Source organism: Condylura cristata, unplaced genomic scaffold, assembly GCF_000260355.1.
Source record: "Condylura cristata isolate star-nosed mole 26May11 unplaced genomic scaffold, ConCri1.0 scaffold00002, whole genome shotgun sequence".
Classification (NCBI taxonomy): Eukaryota; Metazoa; Chordata; class Mammalia; order Eulipotyphla; family Talpidae; genus Condylura; species Condylura cristata.
This window is the reverse complement of record NW_004567103.1, coordinates 53,638,614-53,658,730: the sequence shown is the minus strand read 5'-3', so window position 1 is coordinate 53,658,730 and position 20,117 is coordinate 53,638,614.

Below are 20,117 nucleotides of genomic sequence, written 5' to 3'. Positions count from 1 at the left end.
AACACTCCTAATTCAGAGAAGAAGAATCTGTGATCCCCAATTTGGTTAAGTTTGTGATTAGAAAATTCTATTTTCTTCGTGTTTTTGGCAGAATGGAGTAAGTTACATTAGTTACTTAGTAATTTACTAATATAACTTACTCTGTTAATATGATTGTTTTTCCATTAAGATCCACTCCACCAGCTACTTAGATGAAATGCTAGTGAGTGATTATGAAGAGAAAGAAATTGCTTTCTGTGCTAGTGGTTGAGATACATGTATGTGTGTGCATGTGTGTCCTAACCTTGAGGTGTATACTTCATGTATTTAATCAAGTTTGAGGTTATTTGTCAGTATTCTGATTTATTTTCTTATAAGTTTTAATCTAAAATTTAAATTTCCAAATTTTATTTGACAATTCTTGTTTAGATTTATTTTTATTGAACTAGGATTCGCTTTCCTTTTAGGTATCCTAACTCCTAGCTAGGAAAATTTGCTTATATTTCTACTATTTAGTAATGCTTACCTGACAGACTTAGCTTCCCTGGGCAAAATTATTAAAAGATCCTAAGTATGTTAGGGTTAGTTTGACTTGATTAAAAATTTAGCTGAAAAAAAATTATTAAAAAATTATTAAAAAATTGTGCTGTGCATAACTCAAATGTCTTCCTAAATATATTTTAAGATTAAAATAATAACTCTTTACGTATTTTAAATTTCTTAATATAATCCTCCATGATATTGGCAAATAAAGGTCAGTAATTGAGAGAAACTAATCACCAGATACTTACAAATGTTTGAATTGTTGGTTTTATTTCAGAGTGGTTCTTAATTTATCCAGGCAGACGTGTCAGCCTGTGCTATTACAGGGTTTCCTCAAAGTATAAGTAAAATGACAGTGTTAGTATGTATTTCCATTATTACAGAAACTCTATTTTTTTTAAGTGCCGTTAGTAGGATTCTGGGAATTCACTATAGGTTAACTGTGGGGCTCCCACCATTTAGAATTTCTTTCTCCTAATGAAAGGAGTCTGAACCCTTGAACTCTGTCAGAGACTTAGGCATGTTCCCCTGGCCTGATTTTCATCCGCAGAAAATGGAGGTCAGCTACATGTCAAGAATAAAGGAAGGGTCAGATTAGAGTACTTAAGAATTTTGCTCATGCCCAGATGACATTAATGTGTTGACCATGGTGTCTGGAACCTGCTAGGCACTTGGTGAATGAGTGAACAAACAAATGAATGATTGAGTAAACAGTATGTAAAAATGACAGCAAATATTCAGGGAAGCAATTAATTTTAAGCTTAGTAAAACGTCTTACTCTCAATGTCTTTGCCTGGATAAATGGGTGTGGAAATTAAAAAAATCAACAATTCCCAATAAGCTGCTTTTGCAAGGAGTTAGGGCACTATAATTTGGCAGTGCATTGTTCATAAAGAAATGAATACTGAAAATGATAAATTAGGAATATAATGATTTCATCATTTCTTGTAACACTTGACATTATGAACACCTTACCTGATGATAGTGGCTGTGTATCTCATTACCATTTTGTGACCTCATTTTTACAGCTTGATAAACAATTGTGTGTGTGTGTGTGTGTGTGTGTGTGTGTGTGTGAGAAAAGCGACCCAAGAGGAAATCATGTAGCATTCTAGCTTTATAATTACAACTATAGTGGCTTTATACAAATTATGTAGCTGGGTGTATAAGGATTAAACTCTATTATTTTCTCTTCCTAAACTTCTAATTCTGAGCATACTTTCTGTTAGATTGGAAGAAAGAGATAACAAATTTCTAGATCTCTGTTGTTAAACACCTCCCTCAACACAGTTCTAGGAGTATACCAAGTTTCTGGGAACTCACATTACGTCAGATTTAGGGAGGAGGATATGCTTTGTTTTAGTCCAGTAATTTGAACCCATGGGTGACTGCTGAGGTGTCCCTTATCTCTGTTAATCTTTAAAGGCGTCATCAGATGACACCCTGGCCTCTGCTTGGAGCATAGAAATTGTAGGAGAATTGCTTAAAGACCATTTGCTTCCCCACTCTCTGGGGTCTCTGTCCGTGGTGTTTTGCACATTCTGGTGGCTTTGTTAAGACATTGGAATGTAATTCTCTCATCCCTGCTCCTTTGTTATTCCTGCTCCCAACTCCAGGAAGAAACTTTGTGTACCTGAAAAAAGATCCTTCTCTCTATTCCCCTAAGACTTTAGTATGTATCATTTAATGAAACAAATATGAGAAAGACATGGGGGAACTTGGGTGTTCTGATCTGCCACTTACCTCTTTTAAAACAAATTCCTGCTTGAAAGAGAGGGCAAGAAAGGGCAATTTACAATTAAGGAAGGTATACAAACCAAAAACAAATTAAGAAAATCCATAAATTATATCACAGAATAACACAATTGGATTAATAGCGTGCAAATGGAAGCTAATATTTTCTGAGTGTTTTCTTCAGGCCCTATCAGATATATTGCTTCATTTAATCATTTCAACAAGGCTGTAAATGGATGTGACAATCCCCTTTTTACTGTCAGAACACTGAGAGTTGCAGAAATTATATAGCCAGCACAAGATTAATTAGGAGTCATGTCACCAAAATCCTAAACTCCATACTTTCCTTTATTTACTTTATTTCACTTTACACTCCTATAAAAATAATGGTCAGTAAAAACTAGAGCAAATGAGAAATTAGAAGGGTCTGCAAAATTAGATCAACTAAAATCTATATAGAGACATTTGGACTGAGAACCAAGGACTGAAAGCCGTGTTCTGGATAACATGGGCCTCATTTCTTTCAATGCACACAGCACATAGTTGTATAACTTGACCGCCCCTCAGTTGAGGAATGGAGAAACAAACTCTGGTGTTTTGCAATGCAATGGAATACTACTCAGTAACAAAAAAGAAAAAATGATACATTCAACAATGTAGATGAATTGCAAATGCCTGATATTGAAGAAAATCACAAACTGGGGAAAATGTGTGATTTTATTTATAAGGCATGCTGGAAAAGGCAAAACTGTAGGTATTTTCATATTTTGATTGATGTTAGGTTACATTACTGTATCTGTCAAAAATTGAACTATATACTAAATTGGTGAATGAAACAGCATATGAATTATAGCTCAAATTTTAAAATGGGAGAAAAAAACCCAAAGATTTTTAGGACTAGATGACTTACTAATCTTGTTAAAAATGTCCTAACTTACGATTTTCTGTAAAACAGATTTAGGTGCTTAATGAATAACTTTTTCTCTATATATCCCACCAAAACCTAGAGAACTCCCATTATTATATTTTGTTAACTTTATTTCTTCACCCAATCTGAAATTATGATAGTTTATATAACCAATGATAAGAGAAAATTACCAGTTGCACATGGATCAATATGTTTTATTGTACTTTCTGTTATCTGCAAAGGAATGAAAGTTAGTTACCAAGTTAACCATTGAGGAATTAATATTGACCTTTAATTAAACTTAGATTAGTTGGTTATTGCTTCAATTCCTCTCAAAATGACTGTATTTGGTGACATGTTATTTTGTACATAGGATATTGCCTGACAATTGCCAAAAGCTTCAATTGCTAAATCCTGCATGGGCAAGGTATTTCAAAACTAGGGGGACAGGGGTATCAGCTGATGTACTTCAACTGAGCATCTAACTTTGATAAGACAACATAATCTTTTGACTCTCCCTTCTTACCTCTGATTTGTTTCTGGGTTTCCTTGATTTCTGGGCTGTGGTGGCATTTGAGTAACAGTGAAAGAAAAGCTTGACAAATTTCACTGAAAGGCAAAGGGTTTCTTATTGAAGAAAGCAAGGGTCCCCCAAAAAAACAGTAATAGAAAACAGAATAAAATTGGGGGATGGGCTCAATATAGGAACTGGGGAGATTGTTTTTTCTATTAATAGCACAGTAAGTGAGAGATTAGTAGTCTTTGAATATGTTCTTCCATAATATAAATAAAATCCTCTTTTGGAATTTTAAAGAGTTCACTAAAGATTTAAAATGCTTTCCAGTTATTTCTCGACATGAAGATTGGCTTTTCACTCACAGTTCATACGATGCCAAGATGGCTGTGGCGTGGCTCTGCTTTCCTGAGTAACAGAGCTGTCAAAAGCTTCAGGTTGACTTTCAAGAAAATCTGTTTGACTGCCAATGACACATAATTTGATGAAGGAAAAATAAGAAACTGTTAAGTTTGACCAAGTAGGAAATACTGAGGAAATAATGGTATTTTTCATTATCCTTCAGTATTATCCTGTCAGTCTTCAAGGATTGAAAAACTAAAATCATGAGCACTTCTTATGTACAAAACAGTTTGTCACTAAGAAGCCAAGCATATCTGCCAGAACCTGAGAATGACTCTGAATCTAAATCTTTAGACAACATGTATGAACAAATTTTCAACGCAAACTTTGCTTATTAACACAGAAGAATAGTTATTTTATAATTGTAGAAATTATGAATTTTATGAATGCTTTTGTTAGTTACTATATTTACATTCATTTTTTTTCTCCTAGATGGTGTAATTTATGGCATCTTAGTCAACATCTAGGTAGTTCAAAAATAATTTTCCAGTGACCACATCTATCTTCCAAGACACTTATAGAGATATTTGATCAAAGATATTCCATTGGCACCACCACTGTTTACCAACATTGTTCTTAATAACCTCCAAAAAGCTTCTGATGTTCTAAAACTTTGAGTAGGAACCCATACAATTTATTTCAACCATTTGATTTGGTTTTACATGCTTGAACATGTATATGTCTGTGAGCACTGGTATATGTGTGTTAAGGAAACTGGTCATGGGGAAGGAGAGCTCTGCAGTCCCCAGGATGGGGGTATGGCCTCAAGCAGAGCACACATGACAATCAGGAAGGTTGATAATTAAGTAACATGTGTTGGTGGAATGACTATTTTTTTCATCTGTACCCATGGAGTTTGGCAAATCTTGCTGCTTGGGATTCTCTTTGCAGTTTGGTGCCCTCTTTTTACTCTTGGGCTCTAGTTCTTTCCCTGTCTATATGGTGTGTGGGGGTCCACAAGTGATCACAAGCAAGAGCTGCTTCAGGAAATGGGAGGTGTCTGTCCCTACTCTGTGCCAGCTAACAGGGTGGGAAGATACATGTTTATTTGAATGGTTTTGCACTGCCTTCGGAAATTCTGTTTTGCAGAAATAATGCATTTAAGCTGCCTGTGTACTTGGTTTTTAGGTGTCTTTGACTTGCACCTTACACTCTTGCTAATCACACTCATTTCTGTTTATGAGGAGCAAGAAAGATTAAACTAGCTCTGTAACTGAAAAACAGCACCACTTTTTTCAGTCCTAAATTTTTACACTTGTCTTTGTTTCCTTGAGTGTAAGAGTTCAGTAGTACTTAATTGTTTACTGGATGTGCATTTTCCATGCAGGAAGACTAGCGCCAGAACTTAAAACCCAATAAAATTTGACTTCCTAAGTCAAATGTCACATATCCCACTTGACGTCAAAGGGAGACGAACTGAAGACACCAAAGGCTCACTGTGGCCTTGAAAGGGAGGATCCTAGCTTTTGTTGTTCTTTTGATGCAACAATTGGCCATATCAGGCATTGTTCTCATTGGTGGGTTTGCCACTGGTGCAGGTCTTTGTTGGAATGCTGCCTACCTTTTAGTGCAGGAGTTAACAGGGGGCCAAGTCAGTAGGATGTTTTGTTCAGAAGGTGTTTCACACTGAACTCCTCTGAGTTCATTCATTCATTACTTCTGCCACCTGGTCTTTTTTTTTTTAATAAATGAATCAACAAAGTGACATGCATGATGGGTACATTCTAAACCTCAAGCACCTGAGTTCTGGTAAACATAAGCATTTTCCCTGAACAGAAGTCACAATAACAAGCTGAAGTTGTTATAGCAACAATGAGAACACTTCACTATTCAGGAACCACCATTTTTTCTAGAGTAGTGATACAATTAACACTGGAGACTGTATCATTTACAGCCTTCCTTGTGACTCATAGCTCTTCATATGTCAGTACAAACAGATGGAAAGGTAGTTCTATGGGATTTAAACGATAACTCAAATACAGGTATATGAAGCTGTGTTTAAACTTTTTGACAAGCTTTTACATTGGTGATAGATTTACATCTCTTTCTTCCTGTACCAAACTTCAAAAATTACATCTAAAAAAAGAAATTTTTCCATTTCTTCAGAGAATACCTAAAATATGCTCATCTAGACAAGAATCTTTACAAGACCAAAGAAGAGCACAGGCTAGAAGATCATAGCCCACATGGGCTACAGAGCCAAGTTGACTGGGTTTGAGTCCTGGCTCTGTAATTTATAGTCACGTGAACTAGAACAAATCACTTCCATCTTGTGGCATCAGCTACCTCACTATTCAGTGAAGATGGTAAAGTACCTACCATGTGGCTGTTGTGAGGACTAGAGATGTACATTACATAAAGGGTTTTGCCCAGAGAAAGCAGACCATAGATGTTTGCTTCTTTTATATCTGGGCAGGTATCTGCATTTGAACCCTGTTTGGTTTGGACAAGATGCAAATTTTAATTGCCCAGTATTTTCTTAAAATTCTCGCTAAAACAAAGAATTATGGGTTGTATCTTTTGTCTAGATTTTCCACCCAGAGGATGGTTCAAAAAGCCATGTATAGTGCCTTCAGTGTCTCTTAGTTCTTGCTTGCAAAAATGTACTTAGGAGTGAGTTGCTGAGAATTGTGTCAATCTTCTATCAAAACATACATTTGTTGCACTTGTTTGCGTAATTACATGTCTCTTATTAGATTCTAACCTGCTTGAGAGAAAATTATAAAACACCTTGGTATTTTCATTAGTTAACATAAAGTGGGTACTCAATACATTAGTATCTTAATTTGAGTTGAGTAGAAAACAGGAGGTAGGAGAGCACACAGGGCTATGGGAGCTTTAGTGGTGGGGACACTGTGGAGATCCCACCGGAGGGGGGAAGTTCTATATTGTGAAATGATAAACAAGGATGCATACAAATTGAAAATAAATAAAAAATATTGAATTTTTTTTCTAAAACAATCTTTTTGCAAAACATTCAGCCTGTTAATTTTCATTCTCTGAAATTTATAGAATTTTTAAAAATTCCTTTAATTCCTTCTTTCACATGGGCATAAGCCCACAGTACATGTTATGGTAGCTGTAATTATTCATTTAATTTACTAATCATTAACTTTAGTTCAACAATTTTCAGGCTCTTTAGAACCCACCTTGACATACCAGATTTACTCCTTTTTTTCTGACATAGTTTTTGCTCTATTTTTACTCCAAAGTAATTATTGAGCTTATCATTTTTGAGTGTCTTTTTGTCTGAGTCTACCTGCTTCTCCAACTTAGCAAGGTCATTTTGAATTCCAATCCCATCTGTTAAGGAGCATACTTTTTCTCCTGGAGACAATGTCAGCTAAATCAATGCGTTTCCTATTTCTTCAAACAGGTCATTGATGAAAGTTAAAGTATATAGCTCTAGCTGCTTTATAAATATATGCAGTATAAATAGTAGGTTATTCTCCAAAGCTATAAGGCCAAGAGTAGATGTGTGAAGAGTTATATTTATTGAGGGAACCATTGTTTTGTAGAAGACATTTTTATGTCAGAAAAACTAGACTGTGAGAACAACTGACTCAATGAATCTGTTTAATTCTCAGTACCCTACAACTCAGTATTTTAGTTTACTAAACCAAGATTTAGCTTCATGTAATTTAAGTTATCTTAAAACATCTAAGTCTGTTTTTACATCTGCATTTATCTAATAGCTATTTGTAGTGTCTTACATGTAGATGTAAGTCAAAAATTTAGCAAACTAGCAACTAAGAATATACCCTTATGTTTGGTTTCAGCAATAATTGGTGGAGTCTTAATTAGATGAAGCTCTAATTTGGTGTTATGTTACCCCAAAGAAAAAGATGAACCAGCTAATCAGAATCTTTTATTGTTTCATTTGATGGAAGTAAGTCTAAATAATGTGTTTGCAGATGAAAGGAAATCATTATCATTTTTATCTTGGAAAATTACCTCCTTATTAAGACCTCCAGATAACTTCTTGAGAAAAATTGTATCCAAAACACTCTGAGGTGTTTAAGAGTGTGCTCAACTTTCTTGGTGTTTATCCAGGCAGTTCATGCACTTCGTAGGTCATGGAGAGTGACCTGAGCTCTTTACCAAAGGTTTCTGTCAAGTCCGCAGGAGAAGCCATTTCATTGCTCTTTCAGTCAAACAGACCTACAGCAGTTTGTTTATATGGTCACCTCCTGGACTTTAGAAATAATCACGACAAAAGAAAAGATTTACAGGAATAGTTACAATTTAGGTTGAATTTTAGTGTGTTAATTTGCTTCATTGAAAAAAATATTTTATAGAGATAGGGAGACTAAAAAGGTCTCTTGGGGCTTTCAGCCTGATGTTTTGTTTTGCCCAAGTGGGGTTTTTCTTTAGGTTGTAAATTCCAGCTTTCTAATGTCAAGATCCCTCCTTTGTTGAGCTTTCAGGCATTTCTGGAATTACTCAGCAAAGGGACTTTGACAATTCCCTGCCCTGTTCTTAGGTCATAGCGCTGATTTACGGCTTGAGGAGGTTCTCTAAACAGTAGATGAAATTGGTGAAATGTTATCCATTTATTAAAGTGGGTTCAGGAATTCCTCCTGCTAATCAGTGGGAGTTGTCTTAAAATAAATCAGCCCTGAATGCATCGACTTACTGCTGTTTTGTGAGTTTTAATGCAGGAAAATGAAAGTCACCTGTAGAGAAATTGTTTAAGGGTAAAATCTGAAGAGAATACTGATTGTGTCATGGAAATTTTTATATCTGCTACTTCTGGTTGATAGTTTCAAAAATGCTGTTCTTAATGTAAACTCACAAATTCAATATTTATTCAGTCAATATTCATTGTCATTTCTGTTCAGGTACTGCTATTGCTACTGTGAACACAGCAAAGAAGAAGGTAGACTCTCTACCTTCTGTAAATTTATTAGGTATAGACATTACATAATAACAAATGTGGAGCAAAATGGCAGGTAGTTTTAAAGGTGGTGAAGAAAATACAGCATAGGAAGGATATAGAAAATTGAGATTCCTGGTATTTTAGGTGTGTATAAGTCTTCTAGTGATGCTTTAACAAAAGACTCTTGATTTAGTGACTTAAAATGACTTAAATTTATTATCTTACCTTTCTCTAAGTTAGGACTCCTACACTCATAAATGTCTAAATTCAAGGAAATAGTAGACTCTAAGAAAGAATCTCTTTTCCCTGCCTTCTCTTACAGTCCTTGGCTTGTATTCCCCTCCGTCCATCACCAAAGCCAGCAATTTCACATCTCATCCACACATCAGTTGTTGTCACATTTCTTTCTGAACACAGCAAGGGAAGGATTTCTTATTTAAGAACACATAAAGTAAGTTAACTTCATCTAGATAATTCCAGACAACCTCTTTATTTTAAGGTCAGTTAATTAACAACCTTAAGTCTGTCTTAATTCCTTTTGCCATATAAGAAAGTTTTTTTTTTTTGTTTATTCAGGTGCTCAAATTATCTTAGGTTTGGCCAGTGAACCAGAATGTTTTTGAAGCAGGTTGTGTCCCTCTGACAGTCTTCATTTGGGAATCATCAGACTATAGATAGTATTTAAATTTATGAGAAATAATAAGATCAGTACATGAGTGTAGGTAGTGAAGGATAGAGCCAAGATCTGAGTCTTAGTGCACAATAGCATAAGAAGTCCAGGAGAAAAGGAATATGCAACAAAGGACACTGAGAAGAAATGGCAACTAAGGTTAGAAGGAACAGGAATGTTCTAAAATGCAAGTGAAAACAAATGCAGCAAGGAGGTGAGAGTGATTAACTGTGTCAGGTAATGCTGCTAAGCCAAATGAGATAGGACTGAGAATTTACCATTACTGGGGAAGTGCAAGTAGGTAGCTGTTTGAAGCATTAAATTTTTTTGTTTTGTTTTGTTTTGTTTTGTTTTGTTTAAGGGGATTCCTGCAAAGAGGGGCAAAGAAATGGGGTATATCAATGGAAAAACTGGGGTCACCAGAAGGTTAAAAAAATAAGACAAAAGCAGTAGCAACATTGTGTGTGTTGGTGAAGGTGATGGATTGAGAACAGGGCATGGAAAGATTGATAAATGGCAGCAGTGGGAAGGGTGGGATCTTGACATTTCTGGTTTCTTGATGGTTACCCTCAAGAGTTCCCGGCTCTTTTCCATTTTTAAAACTAGTAATAGTGGGTGGGTCCTCTTCACATCTCTTCCCACCACCTTCTTTCTCTCATCATACCCTGGAAAGATTATTCAGGTTTAAAGACCTGTATGATTAGGTTGTAGCCACCCAGATAGTCTTGGGGAATCTCCCCATTTCAAGGTTCTTAACCTTGATCACATCTGCAAAATTCTTTTTGTGTCAAGAAGTAACATATTCACAGATTTTGAAGTTGAGAGCTTGGCCATTATTAGATTTTTTTTCTGCCAACCACAACATCCCTGAGTTACCAGAATATTTGAAATAGATGCTTTCTTAATTGGTCTTAGTTATCCATTTAACCTCCTTAGCTTACTCATTAAATGTATAGTCTGGGGTCAAGTGGGTATTAATTCTCTGTGTACCTTGTATGTGGGCCTCATGGCTCTGTCATTTGACTGGTTTTGATTAGTTATGCATTCATTCAACTAGCACTGAAAGAAAAGCTGGGTACAACTCCCAGATTCATCTCCCACTATTCTGCAAGTAACATTTTCCAGACTTTTTTGTACCTTGCTTCTAGCTAAATTCCAGTCTTAGAGGAAGGAAGCAGCCAAGCTATCTCTTCCTTTCTATTTCTGCCTCACAGAGTGGGTTTCAGCAGTGACTGCATTTTTCTGTGGTCCCAGCTCTCTTGGTCAATCCCTTCTATGATGCAAGCCTCAACTGGAAGTCTGGCCTCTGGATTCTAGTAACTCCACCTCCTCTGTAGGGCTCCTCTTGACTTCCTGCTGATGTTAATCTCTAGGTTGCCTCTAGTCCTTATTTGGCTTTGTATCTCTTCCATCACTCTGCCATCCATTCACTGTATTAAATTTCCTCTATTTGAAATATCTACAGTAGTTTGTTTTCTTGACTTAATTTTCACTGATAAAATGGCAAATAAAGCTCTGCTTATTTCAGTCTCACATCCATAAAAATAATCTCCCTTGCCAATCTGAGACTAATTTTCTTGAAAAATAAAAAAAAGTTTGGACAGAAAATACATCAGTTTGTTTAGAAGTGTGTAAAAAAAATTAACACCAGCATGGCATTTATGACATGAAATATGTGACTTGATGTTTACTTACTGAGACTGATGTCATAGGTTGAGCTCTACTGGTACATGAGAAAGGAATTCCAAGAAGCCATTCTGTGAGCTGCCGGGGATTAGATTTCTGAATGATGAGTCCAGTGGTATTGGTGTAGCAGAGGACAAGACCATATTCCACTCCAGTGCCAATCAAGGACACTCAATCATGGCTTTGGGGCACAAAGGACAGGATAAAGAGAATTCCAGGTGTCTAAGAAGTGATTTTCCTTTATTTCAAGGAGAGGAAAAACTAGGACAAGAATGCAGCCTGGACTGGTGGGTAACTGGCTACCACTCATTTCTTCTCAAAAAGAAAATATACAGTGAAAAAGGGGTGAAAGGAAAGCTGCTTTCCTCTGAATAGTGAGGCTATTTACAAGAAGATAAAGATTAAAAAATAATTTGCATACATGATTATTAGGACGGAAAAGGATGGCTGTAACTGCAGTTTTTGACACAACTTTGTGACTTTCTGTGGTTGAGATAATGTACATAAAGCAGAGACCCCGCCATCTGACTAATTAACTCGGCAGCAGGGAGGGAATGGATGAAAGGATAATTAATAGGTCAAAGACCCAATGCTGTGTTATGATTATTTGAATAATATTATGATAATTTGAGTATCGTACAAGAGTTTGTGAAAATTGGTTGCTGGCTAGAACTCCAGCTGACAAAACATTTGAATCATGCTCATTTTATACCTCCTGGGTAGTTTTCCTTCCTTCCTGAAAGTACTGAGCATATGTTTGAATATTAAGGGTCAGGGAGGGGAAAAGAGATGGGTGGGAAATGGCTGTGAAAAAAATACTGTTTTAAATGTCCTTGGCAGATTATACTGTTTTTAATGTCCACAGAAGGATTCCTCCATTTCTATTCACATTGGAATGACCTTAACTGGCGAGCACAGTTACAGGCAGAGACAATAAAGACCTCTACGTTCATGTTTGCAGGGCTGTTAAGTGAAATGAAAAACCCTGTTCCTATTTCCTGGTTTGATTGTTTTGTTTTGATTTTTCTTTTTTTGAAAAAATAAATAAATTACTTAATTAGATCAGGTCTATGGTTGATAGATTTTGTTTCTTCATTTAGAAAACCAAAATGAAAGAATCATCTTAATTTTAAACTGTTAGAAGTTTAAAACTAGGACTTTTTTTAAATTTTTGAATCACATTAAATGTGGATTAAGTCCTGCACAAAAGTACATTTTGAAAATCTTGTAAATAACGAATTAATGTGGCAGCAATTATAATATGCCCACATTTGACCATCACAAAGCCATGTATCATGTATCATTTCAGAGATTTTTTTTCCTACTTAGTTTCTTTTACTGAGAAAATGGACTTCTCTGTAAACATCCAAACAGCAATCTAGAACGTGGCCTCAGGGTATTTAGACCAGCTAATAAAAAGGCCAACCTGTTTTCTGCTGCATGAGTTTATTTCCCGCAGGAGTTCGGTGAGAATTTTATTACTTATACTAGACGAGTAACTTCCTTGTACCTCCCCATTAATCCGGTGTTCTCAACTTGGAAAAATTTTGGCCCTTAGGGAATATTTAACAATGTCTGGAGACGTTTCTGATTGTCACAACTTGAGAGAGCTACTAGTATCTAAAGGACAGAGTGCAGGAAGGCCACACTGTCATGCACAGCACCCCAAATGCCAGCGGTGCTACACTTGAGAAACTGCAGTAACCCAAGGGTGGTCTTGGAGAATATAAGAATGGCAATGATGCTCCCTTGCCCAAAATTCTCCTTAAATTTACTCCAAACCCTTGTTCTCTATTTCTAAAATGGGACACCCCATTGCATGGTAATGGATGTTTATGCTAGCAATTTAGGTGGGTTACTAAGGATTAGTATTAATAAATGAGTAAGTATAAGTCTCAATGCCAAGAATTCATAGGTCAAAGGTAAGCCTATGTGTTAGAGTTTATTCTTCCTAAGGGCTATTCAGGTGAGCACTGGCCCTCAGGACATCCTGTGAGCGCAAGACCTGAGTGTCACTGGTGTGTGAATTACACAGCAATAAGTATCAAGGAAACTAAGTACAATTTCAGAACAGAGTTGGGTTCTGTGTCGACTAAGGTGATGCTCTAGATGCCCACATGTACGGGTTTTGTAATTCTATATATATTCTCCAGCTTCTGTAAAGAGTTTTCATTTTTACATCTGAGAGACATGAACCTGTTCCCCTAAATCATATAGAGTGTTATAAACCAATATTATCTGAATAAGGATATAAAGGTTTTCATTCTCAAAAATTTAATTGAAAATGAGGAGTATGTCATACATTACTATGGCTGATGGGTGAATGAAAGGGATAGCTTTATTCCTGAAGTAGAACCATAAACAAGGATGACAAGCTTTGAGAGGATAGCACTGATATTAAAGAATATCCTATTTGATAATTAAGAAGGTATATCACAAAATTTATTTAAGAACATGATTTTTATTTTCAAACTAGTAATAGGGGCTTGAGACTAGATTTTCAATGTTCCAGCTTCTATGTTTTCTCCTTCGTTTCACTTCCTGAAGCAAACATTATTAATAGTTAGGTTTCCAAACAGCTCACAAAAAGCACCTGTTTTCACTACCCAGTTGCTATAAATAAATAGAAAATACAGACTATTATTGTCATGTAGTCAATGACTTGGTACAGAACAAGAGATTATATATTTTATAATTAGAATGTTATTCTTGAACTACAAATATATGTAGCTGGGTGTCACTATGTAGTACTGAATTACAAATTGATGTGTTATAGAAGTAACTTTGTGAAGTAATAGGAGTCTCTCAGACGAACAAACTTTTATCATTTATATGTAGGAAAATATAGAGTAAGTCTTTCATTTTCTTTTACTTAGTAAGCCTTGGGTTGTAAATGCAATTTTCTTTCTTTTCAATCCTTAACAGAAATGAAAGTTTAACAAAATCTTCCTGTGGTACAAAAAAGAATTTAATTTTAAATGAAATTTGTGAAACTTTGGTACATAATTTGGATAGATTAAAAATGCTATTTCAAAAACAGATACTTTGGATTGATATATGAAATCCAAATTCATAGATAGTTCATTGAACTTTTGTAACTTGGGGACTATAATACAGGTAGATTTTTAAAAGCTATCAGGAATTGATGACTCAAACTACAATTGATAAGAAAATATGAGGAACAAACATTAAAAGAAGGGTACTAAAATACAGTTATCCTTTTCTAGAAGGTTCCTTCACCAAAACAGAAACCAGTCTCAAATGGAGGCACCATGGGCAATCCGTGGAGTCTTTTTAATCCAACAAGGGTCTTGTAGATATGAGAAGTGGTTTACACAAAAGGCCCTTGGAGATATTACTTAGTATTAAGTCCAATCTCCACAATACTGAATCCCAAGACAGTGAGGAGGCATGCAGAATTGGAGTTGGGCAAATGAGCTTTAGCAGACAAGATGGTGCTTCGAAATCTTTCTTGTTCAAGCCAGTTTTTGATAGCACTGAGAGGAATAATTCTATTGACTTGTTCGTATCAACTAACACCAGCTGAACAGGAAAGCAGTGAGGGCCTTCCTGCATTAGGATACCGTTATCAAAGCACATCAATCAGAAGTGTATTTCTTATATAATATGCAGAAGTCCTGATTGAAGTTTTGGGTAGGGATTCCATTTCTTTGACCAAGAATTTTCAGTATTTACCATCAGTGTTGGATTTGTGATGTGTAATAACACTTTCTTTCTAACGTGGCTCCATCTTCTAGCTTCTATGTTATTCAACCAAACCAAGGGTTCAGGTGCCTAACTCATAAGGCTTCTCTCTAGTTTAACTCCTCAAATCTACTTGGGCAAACACAAGAGATGTTGACAGGACTGCAACTTGATCCCTGGCACCCTCTACTCTAACATGCATAGTAATGCATGTTGCAAGCATCTGATTCCTTTGTAGTGCCCTGGCAGCAACTGCTGCTCTTGATGACTAACGAGAGAGCGAGACAAGCCCCAACTTCTGTACAGCTAGGGGGAGTATGGACCACTATGGCTGGTGATTCCGTGCTAACATCTAGAATTACCCGAAGGATTAAGCCCTAGTTATCCACAGTAGCAACTTGCTAACCCTAATATTGGCTTCATTTTCCTTTATCACTCTGCCATTCTCCAACCACCTCCTACATAAACTCTTTGCCATAAAGTCCTTGTCTCAGTATCTAATTCAAGGAGGAGCCCAAATTCAGAGAATAACTTCAACGCCATGTGGGCAATTCCTCTAGCACTCTGGCTTATATCAGGGCTTTTATAGTCCAGTTACTTTGTTCTTTATGACTATAATCTAGTTTATACCTTAGATTTGCTCCAAGTTTGTATCTTAAACTTGAGAACTTCATTCTTCGAACAAATCTGCAGGACCACTTCTCCACATTTACCTTTCCCAAACTGGCTCTTTGAACTCATCAGCACCAGCAACCTTGAATAACCCCCTTATTTGATGTCACTTTCCCCAAGTTTGTCTCATTGTTAGTCAATTTAATTATGCTCATCTACATCCTCATCTATCTTATTGATGTTTGGATCACCTTCTACTCTGATCTTGAAAGTTCTTGAACTTTGAATAGCTGAAACACCATCTCAGACTTTACCCTTGTGCTTAATATACTTCAGTTACATAAGCTAATTATACTCTAAAAATGCTGTGTTCTTTCATGTCTCTTTATTTATGTCCTTTTTGTGTTCTCATCATTGGAACAACTCCCCTCTGCTGTTTAAAGTCACCCCTGCAGTGGTACCTTCTGTGTCAGACTCAGGCAGAATTGATTGCTACCTCTTGTGGTTTTCATACTATCTATATATAACCATCTATATATATCATCGGAACAGTTAGCACATGGTATTGTAATTATTTATGTCTGCCTTCTCAACCAGAGTATGAACTTAAGGACAGGGTAGTCTTTAATCATCAATACTCTGAAATCCTAAGGCTAGAATGAGTGGCAGGTAGTAATTTTATGTTTGGAATGAATAAAGTTACTTATTACCATCCCAGTCCATTTCCCACTACTTCATCTGATTGTCATAGAAAACAAATTGTTGCTATTATTTCTATGAGACCTAGTTGTTGAAAGTCTTTACAGTAGCTTATCGTAACAGGTAGGATGTATTACTTCCAGTTCTGACATGATCTGCCTGCTGGTTTCTTGTGACCACATGTCTTGCACATCAGCTAAGTGTTTTTCACTTACTAACTCAGCCCAGACTGACAGCAATCAAATTGGTTTCTCCCACTACCAAAATCATAAAATAGCTTTGGATCTAATTTGATCTGCTGTCTCCCAGGCACATTCCTACCTGTAGGTTTCTGTTAAGGTAAACAGTAGAGATCGTTGTGGTTTAAATCATTTTTAGTTTGGCTTATAACTAATTGCAGTGACAAGAAATCCAAAATAATTGGAAATAATTTAAATTAAGAGAAGAACATATTACTAGAGAGGCAGACCCTGTGGAGTAGAAAGAAGTCTAAGAATGAGGAGAAGTAAGGAGTTAGGAAGGCAAACTTTAGAGGGGTTTTATGTCATTATTAAGCAGTATCAAATAAGTCAAGAGATATGGTTTGGTTAAAAATAAAAGAAGAAATGAGCATTACTGGAGAGCAGGTTTAAAGACTTAGAGATAGGCGATTGTAAGGAAACTCATTTCCCACAGAAAATAACAAGTTACTTAAAAGCAAATATTTGGAACACAAGTGTTCGTGAGTTAGCAGAATTCATTTGCATGAATAGCAGAACATTCTTTCTACATAATGGAGGAACAAATGGCCAGGACACTGTGTGGTGACATAGGAGAACACATTTCCAGTGCTGCCAAAGGCATTGACTCAGGAACACTCCAGCATGACTGAGATCATGTGTGCAAGGGGTACAAATAAATATCTGCTGTTCTAGATACCACCAGCTAATAGTATGACATAGATCCAGTCACCCGATACTTCTCAGTTTCTTCATTTTTGAAAAGGGAGAATGAGTCTGAAGATTCGAAGGCCTATCTAGATCCATGCTCGATGGTGTCAAAGTTGTAGCATGTTCTTCTACAATAAAACCCTTATATTTTCTGAATCTTTGTTTCAAATATGCTAACTAAAGATACTAAAAAATACAAGGCAAAAGTGTAAGAGAGTGGCATGGAAAAAATTATCAGAAAAATTCTACTTTATAATCAGAAAATGTTCTGAACCAAATTGCTTCTAAGAATTTTCCTTTACTTTTTGTTTCTTTTAGCCCATTAGATCATGATTAATGCTCTAAATTGCATTTCAAGCACTAAGTTTTGTCAGTACTAAATAAATAACGACAGTATTTTCTTTCTGCTGCTGGGTCAGGATGTTGATATATTTTTTTAAATTTTCAGAATTGTGAAGACATTTCTCTTTCTCAAAAAGCAGACAGTTTCAAAGATAACATTTACAACATGCAGTGTTCCCTAGTAGAAAAAAATATATAGTTCCTTTATGATGGATGGAAAAATGGTGGCCTAAGGTGTGCTGGACAAAGTTCTGGTTCCCGTGGAAACCGGTATTCACAGATTCTGACAGCTCACAGTCACCTGATGGTCTTGGATCAAACAGCTGCACACAGCATCTCAGTTTACATTGTCAGATGGAAAATAAACCAAAACTCACAACTGAAAATTCATGAGGCAACTTGACAAATGTTGACAATGGCCTTGGACACACTAGTGTAGACATAACTTAGAAATACCCAGGAACATTCAAAGAAGATGTTGAATCATTACATCCATCTGCCTCATAAATTATATTTGTGAGAATAGAAAAGATAATAGATAATAGATATACTCTTGTCTCAACACGTGTGTATTTCACTCACCACATTTACTAAAATGTCCTTTAAAAAGCAGGACATATGCTTCTTTAAGGGCAGGATATCTTCCTAAGTACTGTCCTGTATGATTTTTGGTAGTATTTAACTTGGTGATATATCTGACTACAAATATTTTCTAGGCTACCCAATATGAATGATTGATTCCAATGTGGCTTAAAAGTTATTGTTTTTAACCTTGGGGAACACACTGGTATTGATGGTTATGTTTAGTTGTTATTGTTTTGTTTGGTCTGAATTTCATCTCACTTTTTTACCCTTATAGCTATGGTGTGAAGGATAATTAAATTTGTATTGAGTTTTGTGAACCCTGTGGATAAAAGATTTATATCCACCTAGGAAATTTTGGAAACATGAAGTTTTATACACAAATTCTGGGATTTCTGTTGGTAGCTTGTTAGAAATCTTGAGATTTAGAAATAGAAATGTGGATCACATCAAGAGAAACTGAGGAAAACTGGGAAGATTGAGGTTGAGAATTTAAAATATTGAAGAGATATAATGGGTCTGTTGGTGTCTCATCATCAGTCATAAATGACAGGGTTTAACACATAATTGTTTGAAACATTTAATCACAAGCAACATTTTTATTAATCATTTTGCTTCTGGAGAATTTTAAGATAGATATATAGCAGAGTCATTAGAAAACAATTATAATAAACTGCAACTATAATAAACTGCAACTGATATACAGATAATGTGTATGATTTCATGAATTTGAACACATACTAACACCCATGACATCATCATTTAAATTCCTTAAGCCTTTTCTTATTATGAAATGGGGATCCCTTTTCAATATGACATTGGATAATTAAATGATCCACTGAATACTGAATATATTCAAAGAACTCATTTCCAGAACATTTTAAGAGCACTAAAATGGAATAGAAATTTGTTCTAGAGAAATTGACTTAGCCATTGAAAATATCTATTTCTAATGAATTATCTTATTCTTTTAATTACTAAAAAGAACATTGTCAAGAAAAAGAAAGTTTCCTATGGGCTGTTAACTACCTGGGGCGCAATGATGAAGTTAAAACTGATGGCAGGGGGAAAACACAGGGAAAAAAGCAAAAGCTCTTTTTTGTTTCTGAAAATGTTCATATGCAACTTCCTGCCGGTTAGCTATTAGACAGCAAAGATACAGATTGATTTTTATGACTTGTATTTTATCGAATTTCCTCAAGTTTTTACTGGTTTATTAAAGATCAGACTTCTGCACATTACCTTGTTTAGTATTTTGCAAGTGCACCTTCCTAGGGATCAGTTAAACCATGGGAAACATTCCTTTTCATTCAGTACAAAATAAAACATAAAGATTAGCAAGTCAGCATTATTTTCTCACAAAAGCTGCCATTGGCTGAACTCAATCTATATCATGTAAAAGTTATTTTTATATTCACTACATGTTTACAGATGATGAGAGAGAGAGAGAGAGAGAGAGTTTGATGAAAAGCTACCAAAATTAAGAGAATGGTTTGCAGCAAGAATGAACAAATAACCCACAAAACAGAATGGAATTTCTGTAAACATTTATCACCTGTTGTATCACTTGAAATATAACCCAATTCAAGATAATAGTGACAATGCATTGCAGAGGGAAAAGGGTGGTCTCTGCAATAAGTGACATTAAGTCAATTATCTGGTCCATAGAGGGAAAAAGTTTATCTTGACTTCTATCTCACATTATATATAAAATCAAATACTAGATTAATTTTAAATCTTAATGTGAATAATAAAATGAAACTTCTAGAAGAAGAAAAAGGGACTGTCTATCTTGGAAGGCAAAATTCCCTTTTAATACTTTTACTGAGGTATAATTGATATACAGGTAATGTGTATGATTTCATGAATTTGAACACATACTAACACCCATGACATCATCATTGCAATCAAAACCAGTTGGCACCTTTGACACC